The sequence below is a fragment of the Anolis carolinensis genome, chromosome 2 (assembly GCF_035594765.1).
Source record: "Anolis carolinensis isolate JA03-04 chromosome 2, rAnoCar3.1.pri, whole genome shotgun sequence".
Classification (NCBI taxonomy): Eukaryota; Metazoa; Chordata; class Lepidosauria; order Squamata; family Dactyloidae; genus Anolis; species Anolis carolinensis.
Window position 1 is genome coordinate 294,503,063 of NC_085842.1, and position 12,131 is coordinate 294,515,193.

The window sequence follows — 12,131 nt, forward strand, 5'->3', positions numbered from 1 at the left end:
GACAAAATGTGCCCTCTCTAGGCATTATCTAGGTCCTCCGGCAAGACTGTGTAGTCTTCTTGGGTCAGAGATCCTTCATTTATTTATTATTAGGTTTGCTTTTATCCTTGGTTTTGTGTATCCAAGTGATGCCCAAGAAGTATCCCTTGCAAATATGGGGGTCTATTTCATGTGCTTATTTATTTGCATATTTATTGTTTTAACTATTTTTAGCATTACCTTATTGTGCATGTTGTTACTGGGCAGAATAACAATACAACAGATATGCAAGATATCCATTATTTTTAGTTTAGAAAAATATTGGATAGTAAGATCTTTGACTGGGATGCTGGTAAGCTGGCTAGCTGTGCCAGTGATCTGACTTAGTATGAAGAAGCCTCATATGTCATAAAGGCAGTGACGCGCCTGCTGTGGGAATGCAGGTGGGGGCAGAATGCAGAGGAGTTCAGTGACTTTTCTGGTTCATTCCAGTCCCATAATGTCTGTGGTGTGTTAGGCTCACATTAATAGTAATAAGTTAAACTGTCTGTTCTACAGGACAGTCGTCAAAACAGGAAATTGCTAAGACAGCATTGATTAGAAATGAGGATACACCATGTCGTTATTCCTGCATATTTAGAACTCTGAGCTGAGGTATTTTTTCTCCTATTTAATTAACTTGCTCCTACTGCAAATTTAAGATCAGTATTCAATTGACTCAATAGTAATGTGGGAACTGTGGTGGAATTGATATCTTCACGTCATCCAAGGTTTGGTTAGGAAACTCTTGAAAAACAGGCACAGGTAGGTACCTTGTTTTTTTGGGGGTTAGGGTTAGGGTTAGTCACAATTGACTAGAGCAGAAGCAAGTTAGGAGTATCCACAGGGTCAGAAGATAGCTACTCAGTTCTGTCCAAAATATATTTGTAAACAAAAAAAAATGCAGATTTTGATTGGAATGGGGGTCCCACACTCTGGATCTCTGATACGCAGTGGTCCAAAATAAGAAGGCTCCCCTGCACCCCTAACTATCCTACTGCAAGTTTCATCTGGCCCCACCCCCATAGCGTTCAAAGAACAAACAGATAGAACAAGTACATAATTGCTTCTTTGTATTTATGCAGCTTAAGCAATTGTTTCCATATCTCCTGTATAGGAAATGCACAGTATGACTACCATATATGCATATATGTAATAGAAGAGCTAACTGTACTTCCAGCATCAAGGCATATCCTATAAAGCAGAGTTTCTCAACCTGGGGACTGGGACCCCTGCAGGGGTCGCGAGAGGGTGTCAGAGGGGTCACCAAAGACCAGTATTTTCTGTGGATCATGGAGGTTCTGTGTGGCAAGTTTGGCCCAGTTCTGTGGGGTGTAAAAGGCTCTTTGATTGTAGGTGAACTATAAATCCCAGCAACCACTACTCCCAAATGTCAAGGTCTGAATTCCCCAAACTCCACCAGTGTTCAGATATGGGCATATTGACTATTTGTGCCAAGTTTGGTCTAGATCCATCATTGTTTGAGTCCACAGTGCTCTCTGGATGTAGGTGAACTACAACTCCAAAACTCAAGGTGAATGTCCACCAAAGTCTTCCAGTATTTTTGCTGTTGGTCATGGGAGTTCTGTGTGGGAAGTTTGGCCCAATTCTATCATTGGTGGGGTTCAAGGGCCTCTTTGATGGTAAGTGAACTATAAATCCCAGCAACTACAACTCCCAAAATGACAAAATCAATTCCCCCCAAACCCCAACAGTGTTCGTTCAGATTTGGGCGTATCAGGTATTTGTGCCAAATTTGGTCCAGTGAATGGAAATACATCCTGCATATCAAATATTTACATTACGATTGAGAACAGTAGCAAAATTACAGTTATGAAGTAGCAATGGAAATAATTTTATGGTTGAGGGTCACCAGAACACGAGGAACTGTATTAAGGGGTCATGACATGAGGAAAGTTGAGAACCACTGCTATAAGGGTTTATGTGGAAGATTGTAGTCTCTTGCCTTGTGGGAAGGTGTGGATTGAGGGGAGGGATTTGGAATGTTGCTTCCAAAGGTGTAGCCTTCTGAATGCTTGCAAGTATTAATGATTGTGGGCGTGTAAGCCTTGGGGTGAGACTTGTCTCTCTGAGCAAATAGTTGCTTTAAAAATGTTCAAAATGTGTAACATTAATAGCTTAGACCTAAGTTTGCTGTTCTGTGCTTTTTTCGTAATGAACATCTTTGTAAATGAGAAGGAAAAATTGCTTCACACTCAGCTCTCCCTTCCATACTATGTGTGGAGGAGTACTAGCATACCTTGTCCTGCTGCTTCTTAGCCGAAAACTCTTATGTGGGTGCAGCTTTTAAGACTCTGCATGAAAGCAGAGATCATATCTGCCGCTCGTGTTAAAAGTAGATTGTCTGGGCTTGATCATATTGTGTTTTTTAAAAGAGTATGTTAAGAAAAGTAAAAACGGCAACAGCTAGAAAATATACCCAATACTTTAGCTAGTTCCAGGGGGTCGCCTTGTCAATCTGCTGCAGCAGATACATGAAAGAGGCATGTAATACTGAAAATACTTAACTCATCATGAGTTCTGCATGACTTGGACACTACTATAAGCATATGAAATATGCTAAACAGAGCCCTGTGGCCCTGAAATTGTACTACTTTAGTTCCAGCGGGTTAAACCGCTGAGCTGCTGAACTTGCTGACCAAAAGGTCGCTAGTTCAAATTTGCCAACCTAGCAGTTCGAAAACATGCAAATGTGAGTAGATCAATAGGTACCGCTCCAGTGTGAAGGTAATGGCGCTCCATTCAGTCATGCTGGCCACATGACCTTGGAGGTATGTACGGACAACGCCGGCTCTTTGGTTTAGAAATGGAGATGAGCACCAACCCCCAGAGTCGGACACGACTGGACTTAATGTCAGGGGAAAACCTTTTTCTTTAGTCTTAGCACTGCAAGCTTGTCTCAAGGTCTTAAGAAAGCAGGTTCTTTTTAAATAAAGTCTTTTAATGACTGCTTAGACCCCCTTTTTCCTTGTTCTCTATCCAACAAGGTTTTTTTTCCGTAGTACTAAACACAAACATTTGGTGTTGGAATAACTATGGTTTGTTGTAAACAATGCAGTAAAGCTTGAGCAGGGAAAGAGCAGGATTCTACTTTGACTGATTCAACTGTAGCCAGTTGTGCCTCCTTATAAAAGGCAAGGTCACTAGAAGGTGAGTTTGGAATCCCTTGCTGATCATACCTAAACACCAAAACAGAGAGACAAGGGGAGACCTTGTAAACCTCACCAGCTACCACCAGTGTGGCTTGTATTAGTTTGGTCATCAAATTGAAAATTATTTTTTAAAAGTGCGGGTTGATGAAAGAAAAAAATCTATCCATGTTTTTTGTTTTGTTTATTCATGCCATTCTTGTCTGATTGGGCTATTTCATATCATATGTGTGTATTTTTAGTTCTGAATGAAAAGTTTGTTGAAACATACTGGTAATGAAGTTGCTTTTTATTTTATGGTTTAGGAAATGATGCCTATGTCTTCCATGTTATTTCTGCCTCTCATATCAAAGTTTCTTCTCAAGAAATGATGACCAGAAACTCATCTACTTTGTTGATTGAGGCACATCTGTATTTGCTGTTGTCCCTTTATTTGAAAAGACGGGACACTTTTGCATTCCCTCCATCCCAGGCTTTCGTAGAATTAAAGAATCAGTGCCCCATTTATGGTGGTACCCATTTATGGAAGTACTTTAGGTTTTAGTGATGATATGGAGTCTCATCCTGGAACACAATGCGTTTTTTTGCGCGGGGTGCATCCTGCCTTTTTTGTTTTGCTTGCTTTTGTGCACAGTACAACATATCCATGGGTTATATGTTCCAAGATGCATTAAATTGGATAATAGAGAACTCTATATTTTGACTGTATTTAGTCCGGGGGCATTGCATAGAATCTCACTGGAAGACCTAGGACTCTTCTACACTGCCATATAAAATCCAAATTATCTGCTTTGAACTGGATTATATGGCAGTGTAGACTCCTATAATCCAGTTCAAAGCAGATAATGTGGATTATCTGATTTGATAATCTGGATTATATGGCAATGTAGAAGGGGCCCAAGAGAGGCCCACCAACATTTCTGGATTGGGTAAGTGAAACTGTGGATATAAAATCCATGGATAAAGGGGTTATTCTGTACACATAGTGGACAAATGATATGATTATGACATTCCCCTAATGTTTTATGACTTTCCCCCATTTAGATTACTATAACTTGCAGATGTAATGGTTTTTATTCTAAGAAAAAGATAGTAGAACAAAAATTTTGCTAATGTTTTATGTATATATCTAGAGATCACTTCAAAAAGTGAACTCTGACTGCCAAATGCAATTTCTAAAAAGGCCCTTATGTAGAGTATTCTGACAGATAAATCAGTATGTTCTTTTAAGTGGCAACTGAATTACATGCTATGGTTTGGTTGCATGAACACATTTTTATCTACCAATTCTAGGTAAATAAAATTAATGATGACTATCTTGATGCCTTTCTTAAATCAATCAAGTGACCTTGCATTTTGGTGTTCAGGGTAGAAATGCAAACATTGTGCCATCTGGAATCTGTTGGTTGTAGTTGACATGCTCTGATTTATACAGACACTTATGTGCCTTTGGTATGCTATTAGATAAGAGATTGTGTCATTATGCAAATCACTGGTGGACCCAAGCCAGTCTAATGGTAATACCAAGGTGCCAAGTGGACTGTCAATTGCACCCATATCTTCAGAAGATTTTCTTAGTTGAAAATCAAAACAGTTCAGCATTATTGGCTAAATGTCTCAGGCTGTGCCAAAAAAGCACTTCTAACAATTCACACTAAACAGAACTGAACTGTTGCACTTAAATGGATGTTGTACAGAGGTGCCTTTGCCAAGTCTGATAGAATTTCTTGTCCTAAGAGGCTAAGTATTTCAAAGGTTAGCTCATAAGGAGTTTAGGAACACTCAGGATTATAAATTATTTAGGTTATTAAGTTTTGTTGACTCTTCCTCAGTCTAGTGGGAATTTATTAATATAGTTAGTACATTTGTTGGCGCTCTCTCTATCCTCCTTTAAGAAACAATTGAAAACTTGGATGTTTAGCTTGGCCTTTGAAGAGACAGCCTCATTATAATTCTATTCTGAATTTTACTAGGTCCCTCTTATCTGGGTATTGTAATCTAATGATTCTATCTTTATATTGCTGCTGCAGTCCCCCCACCTATGAAGTTTGACTGAATTGTATTGGTGGTTGTTTGATATTATTACTGTTGTATTAACTTTTGTTTTAACTTTTGTTTTATTACCTTATTGTGTTTTAACCTGTGTATATTGTGCTAATGTATTTGTGTTGCTACTTTTGTAACGATGTGAGCCACCCCGAGTCCCCGCGGGGAGATGGTGGCGGGGTATAAATAAAGTTTTTTTTAATTATGATTATTATTTATTTGTGTGGGGAAGGGAATTCAGTGTTGCGAATGTTTTGATGTATAGGAGTTGTTCTGGAGAGTCAGTGAAAAAAGGACACATAACTGGAGGACACATAACTGGCCTTGAGTCTTGTTCCAGTATTTGGAAATTCATTAGTTAGAGCTTGCAATAGCCATTGTAATTGGAGGATCCAGAAACCTCTAGCTCAATAGAGTAACTTTTCTAACCTTTGTCATTAATATTTTATATAAATGCTCTTAACAGTTGGAAAAACAGCCAAAAACCAAGTGCAGTAGAGTCTTGCTTATCCAACTTTTGCTTATCCAAAGTTCTGTATTATCCAATGCAGTCTGCCTCCCGCCCAGATCCACAGCTGTTTCTCTAGGCAGCAACGAGCAGCGGGTCAACATGCCCAACAAGAACACAAGTGCCGCCACACTCCCAAACAAGTGGCAGACATGATGTTTTGGTGCTTAATTTGTAAAATCATAGTGTAATTTGACATTTAATAGGCCTTTCCTTAATCCCTCCTTATTATCCAATATTTTCGCTTATCCAACGTTCTGCTGGCCCATTTATGTTGGATAAGTGAGACTCTACTGTACTCCATCCTATTCGGATATATCACTGCCATAAATTATTACAGTGAACCCTGAGCATCTGCTGGGATTTGGTTCTAGGATCTCTGTGGGTACCAAAATCAGTGGATGCTCAAGTCTTATAAGTGGTGTCAAAAAGTGGTGCCTCTTATACAAAATGGCAAAATCAAAGCTTGTTTATTAGGTGGGTATTTTGAACATGTGATTTACTTTTTAATTGGGTTGGACTCTAGGTTGCCTCCATCTCTGATTGATGTTATTCTCTAAAATCCTTTGGCTGGACAGTTTTCAGTTGCGTGTTGGGTTAAGACAGGTCTGGGAAACTGCTGTCAGTCATAGCCAGAATGGCAATTGTTAAAGGATTGTAGTAGTATTGGAAGACCAAAAACTCCCCATTGCAGGGCCAGTGTTTATTTTCCAAATCATTTTGGGGGCATTCCAGGTGATATGCAGCCTGTGTGTGTGTGTGTGTGTGTGTGTGTATATATATATATATATATATATATATATGTATATGTGTGTGTGTGTGTGTGTGTGTGTGTGTGTGTGTATGTATATATATATATATATATATATATATATATATATATATATATATATCTTCGCAATGACATTTTGCCTATTTTCAGAGTGCTCCATTGACATTTGCAGTTTGAAATTTAAATCTCCAGCCCTGAGGAAATACCACCCAGACATGCCCAACTGAGCGCTTCTCCCTTCCATCCTTTTCATCCATACATCCCTCTAGAATGCACTTCACTCCTGTCAGAAGGGAATATGGACCAAAAGAAGGAAGGAAGGAATTTAAGAGAGTCTCCTTTTCTGTGTATACCTGTATCCAGGTCGAAAAGGGGATGGCATGAGGAGACACCATTTATCCAGCGGTTGTTGGAGAAGAACACAGTGAGACAGAGGGAAGCCAACAGTGGCATTACTAGGGCTGGTGCCATCCCTCTGATGATGGAACCACGTGTGGCCTGCACCCTCTGCACCACCCTAATGATGCCACTTATTAGCCTGTGGAATTTTTTTTGAAGATTTTCCTTGGGAAAGTACTAAGATTGCCTCTCTGGTGAGCTAGGTTGAGGTGGGCAGATCGATCAATCTGTTGGTGGTTTACTGTAGATGTACAAGAAACCCAGTAATTTAACAACTGCAACAATCCCACACATCCTAAATTATACCCTTCAAATGAAAAAAAAAGCATAGAGAAGGAAGCAGTGGTTTTGTGTGTGGCAACTGCCAGTTATTTCAAGTTCTGCTACTTCTGGCTGCTTTTATTCAAAGTGTACTACAAGCTCTGGCATGAGGTTTGAGTAAAAGCCAGAATAGGATCTGCACCCTGATTTCCTAACCTCTACTGAACTAGTAGGTAAAGGTTTCCCCCGACGTTAAGTCCAGTCATGTCTGACTCTGGGGGTTGGTGCTTATCTCCATTTCTAAGGTGAAGAACCGGCATTGTCCGTAGACACCTCCAAGGTCATGTGGCCGGCATGACTGCATGGAGCACCGTTACCTTCCCGCTGGAACGGAACCTATTGGTCTACTCACATTGGCATGTTTTCGAACTGCTAGGTTGGCAGAAGCTGGAGCAACAGCGGGCGCTCACTCCGCTCCCGGGATTTGAACCTGCAGCCTTTCGGTCTGCAAGTTCAGAAGCTCAGTGCTTTAACACACTTCACCACCGGGGTTCCACTAATTAACTAATTAACTGAACTAAGTTAATTAATAAACTTAGAATAGGATTGGAAGAGACCATACAGACCATTCTAGTTCAACCCCCTGCTTTGCAGGAAAAGCATGATCAAAGCACTCTCGACAGATGGCCATCCAGCCTCTGTTTAAGAGCCTCCAAAGAAGGAGCTTCCACCACATCCCGAGGCAGTGAGTTCCACTGCTAAACAGCCCTTAAAACCAGGAAGTACTTCCTAATGTTCTGGTGGAATCTCCTTTCCTGTAATTTGAACCCATTGCTCCAAAATCCTGGTCTCCAGGGCACCAGAAAACAAGCCTGCTCAGTCTTTCTTTTGACATCCTTTCACCTATTTAGATATGGCTATCATGTCATCTCTTGTCCTTCTCTTCTGCAGGGATTCATGGTCTCCAGACCATATCGCCTTCTGCTGGACACGTTCCAGTTTGTCCGTATCTCTCTTAAATTGTGGTGCCCAGAATTGGGACTCAGAGTTTCAAGTGAGGTCTGACTAAAGCAGAATAGAGTGGTGCCATTACTTGTGTGTAGATTTTGCTCCCAGTAGCCAACCAACATATTAACACTGTCCCATCTGGTTTGTGAGGATGTCAAGCATTTTGCAGATCACAATGCTTATTCACTTGTATGCCTTCAGTGCTTTCCAGACAGTCTGATCTAAAAGTATTAAATCTCCTTCTTTGATTGATTTTAGGAATTAATATACAGTAGACCTATATTGAGTTGTGTAAGGATGTCTTCTTTCATTGCGTGCATTTCTAGCCACACTCTTCCATTGAAAATGGAAAGGAATCTAGCTCTAAGCTTGATGCACATTGATGTCAATGTTAGTGATAATCAGTGATTCAGATCCAGTTGGGAATCATTTCTAAAATGGCTACATAATGTTATATTAACACCAGTTAAGTTCCAAACATTCTTCCTTTGTTTCAAATCAGCAGCCACTTGAGGTTGTTATGGAAACTTTGGCCATTGCAGGAAGTTATGGGGCATATTCTAGAGCATTCAAAGATCAGGTGGATATTGCCATAGGCCTTTGAGGTTTTGCAGTGGGAAGTGGAAAGACCTTTAAGGGAAACATAGCTGTTGATGGAATTTTTCCATGTGAAGAAATCTTGAAAAACATCTCATTCTATGAGACATCTAATTCTATGTAGCGTACGTAGTTTGGAAAAGTCTGTTGTTTATTTAGTGGATAAATATGGATGAAATGTTTTACTAGTGTCTTTCTTCTCCTTTTCTTACCCTTTCCTAGTTTGTCATTGATGTGATCGTTCTCAGAGAGTTGGCAGAATCTTTTTCCATGTTATATTCTTATGGATCCTAATGCATCCTGTTGGATCCTATTTCTCAGATTTATGATGTGTATGAACAGTTTACCCATAATCTTAAAATCAGTGTTGTGTTCAGTTTCTTCAACTGCAAACAGATCGAATATCAACACATGTTATGAGTCAGAGGAATAATGATGGGGATTCCCACTTGTTGGCTCATGTACAGTACTGGAGTTATATTTGTGTTTTATTTTGATACATTTTAATGGGGAAACCTAGGAGTCTAGCAAATGACCGAACAGATGGTAAGTTTTATTTTGATATTAACTATGTTTAAGGTTGTATTCATCTCCCTGGAAAGTTAGGGCCCTTCCACGCAGCCATATAACCCAGAATATCAAGGCAGGAAATCCCACATTTTATGCTTTGAACTGGAATATATGTCAGTTTGGACTCAGATAACCCAGTTCAAAGCAGAAATTGTGGGATTTGCTGCCTTGATATTCTGGGTTATGTGGCTGTGTGGAAGGGCCCTTAGTTAATGTCTTTGAAGCTGGCTTTGATTTATGAAGGAGAGACCTCCAAGAGCTTTGCTCATCAACTGCCCTGCTCAGGTCTTGCAAACTTGGGCAGTAGCTTCCTCAACTGAATCTATTATATTTTCTTGCTTCATCCCATTTTACTAATTATCATTATGTTTTCTAGTGAGTCATGCTGTTTCATGACATGTTCAAAATATGAAAGCCCCAATTTGGTAATTTTACAACAGCACCCACTTGTTTGTCATTTGGGCAGTCTGTGGTATCCATATAACAGATAAGTGGGTTATTTTCCTCTTTATTCACTATTCAGCTTTCCCGGCCATGCATAGAAAGCTACCAGGCAGTAGTAGCAGTATAAGCGAAGAATCTGGTAGAGAGAATGACAATGGTGTTCTAGCCAACTCTTTTTACAATATTACTGTGTAGAATGGGGCACCTTTCGAACCACTTCTGAATGTTTTACCATAAAAATATTTCACCGTGACAATCCAAAATGATAGAAGTGGCAGTATACATTTAGAAAACAAATACATAAATATTGTAACTAATACTAATCAGTATTATTAGTGACAATATTTATGCATTACAGGTGTGGGGTTGAAAAAGTATTTTCTTGAACTATAGATGGGGAGATGGAGCTTTAATATAAGATAAATAGAGCAATGCTATTAGAAGTGGTAGTCTCTAAACCAGCGCTGATCTGTAAATCATTGGATGCTGATCTGCAACAGGTTTCTTGGGCATTGGGTGCAAATATTGTGCTGGTCTTTGGCAAATTGGGGGGGGGGGGGAAGATTTACTAGTTCTTGTTATTAGATAGATTAAGAAGCACTGTATAGACACTCCCCAAGTTACCAACAAGATATGTTCTGTAGGTTTGTTGGCTGCTATATTACCAGGCCTTGGTTACATCTGCCTGAGTTAAAAACCCACTTTGTTTGCTGGAAGGGGAGGGCAATAGATAGTAAGTACTCTTGATTTATTTCTTCTTGTGCAACCTATAGAATCCATCTTTAAATTGATCTCCAATTCAGAGGTTGGGAGAAGCATCTTTCATAATAGTCGTTTCGGCATTTGTCAGTCACAAATAATTGTGTAATCTTTCTGCCAAGCATCTTTCTGTTTTAGATTCTGTAGTGACACATGGTTCTGTTTCAGCATCTTGTTGTATAATTTGGTAGTCAGGTTCAAGATTGTATGTCTCATCAGGCTTTTGATATAGAAGCTTCCATGCGAGCTGATGTGATGTAGTAGTTGAGCATTGGACTATGACACTGGAAACCAGGGTTGAAACCCTGCTCATCCTTGTAAGCCCATTGAGTGATCTTGGTCTCACTTTCTCAGCCTTAGAGGATGGCAAAGACAACATCCCCTCTGAAGGAATCTTATCAAGAAAATCTCATGACCTCAATTACATAAGGGCCCTTCCACACAGCCTTATATCCCAGAATATCAAGGCAGAAAATCCTACAATATCTGCTTTGAACTGGGTTGTCTGAGTCCATACTGCCATATATTCCAGTTCAAAACAGATTTTATTCAGCTGTGTGGAAGGGACCTAAGGCTGTCATAAGTCAAAAACAACTTGGAAGTTATAGCAGAACAACAAAAAACAGCCTCCACATTGCCTATTGCAAAACAAGGTGAGGTTTCCTTACATTTGAGAATAGATACAGACACAACTGTGCATCCTGTTGATTAATACTTGAAACTGGTTAAGAAATTTCTCCCCCTGCAAGTAGAACCACATAGCTAGCTGTATTATTTTTAGCACATGAAATGAGTTCTTGGAGGCAATCTCTTCTCATTCCTTCACTTGGTAAATAGAAACTGGTTGTTGTATATACTGTTTGTAGCAGTCCCCCATTTATGAGTGTGTGTGTATATGTGTATGAGAGAGAGCGAGAGAAAGAGAGAGAACAGTTTGCACTTGAGTAATCGAGGAAGCTGATAAGAAGTTCTATTGAGCAATTACCTGTTAGTGGAAGAAAACTATTTCTGTTTAAAAAGCTTGAGTTCTGTTTGTTTATACAATATCAGTAAATGCATACACAGATATGCTGAAGCTTTCGCGAACCTTGTCTATGTATAACTCTGTCTCTATTCAGTGTGAGCACATAAATTGTATTTTTCCAGTGTACACTTTGCATTGAACAAGCGTGGTTCTTATAAGAATATAGAGGAAGAAAGATGAGAGAAACTTATATTTTGTGTAGACTAGTAGTCAAACAAAATATGGCCATCAAGGCATTTTTCTAGGTTCTCCAGCATGAATGTGTGGTAGTCTTGGGCTGAAAGTCCTTAATTTCAATAGAGTTGGCTGCTATCCCCAGTTTTCATGTATCCATGTAGATACAGTGGCTGTACTGCATTAAATGTCATCTGCATGCACGTGGATAGGATGATGTAGGGTCTTTAATGGCCAGTTTGTATTTTGGGCATTGTACCATAGGGAAGTCACTTCTGTGTACACTTATGTCTGCACTGAATAATGTCAGGATTCTCAATAAACCAAGCTTAGCAGACGTGAGCTGTATGTGCAGCCTGTTCTTGTGCTTATCCATCTCAT

At 39.7% G+C, this 12,131-nt stretch overlaps 1 protein-coding gene across 4 annotated transcripts in view; it reads left to right on the forward strand.

Moving 5' to 3' along the window:
• The window catches only part of elovl7 (ELOVL fatty acid elongase 7), a 63,287-nt gene that overhangs the window by 11,117 nt on the left and 40,039 nt on the right, over positions 1–12,131 (forward strand). The window contains exon 1 of one of the 4 annotated variants that reach the window (XM_062974244.1): positions 360–633. The exons of 2 other annotated variants lie outside the window; for them this stretch is intronic. The gene's annotated coding sequence lies outside the window, so the exon portion shown is untranslated. Of the gene's footprint in view, positions 1–359; positions 634–659; positions 784–12,131 lie in introns of those variants that run through there. One more of the 4 variants, XM_062974245.1, reaches the window with a different exon arrangement.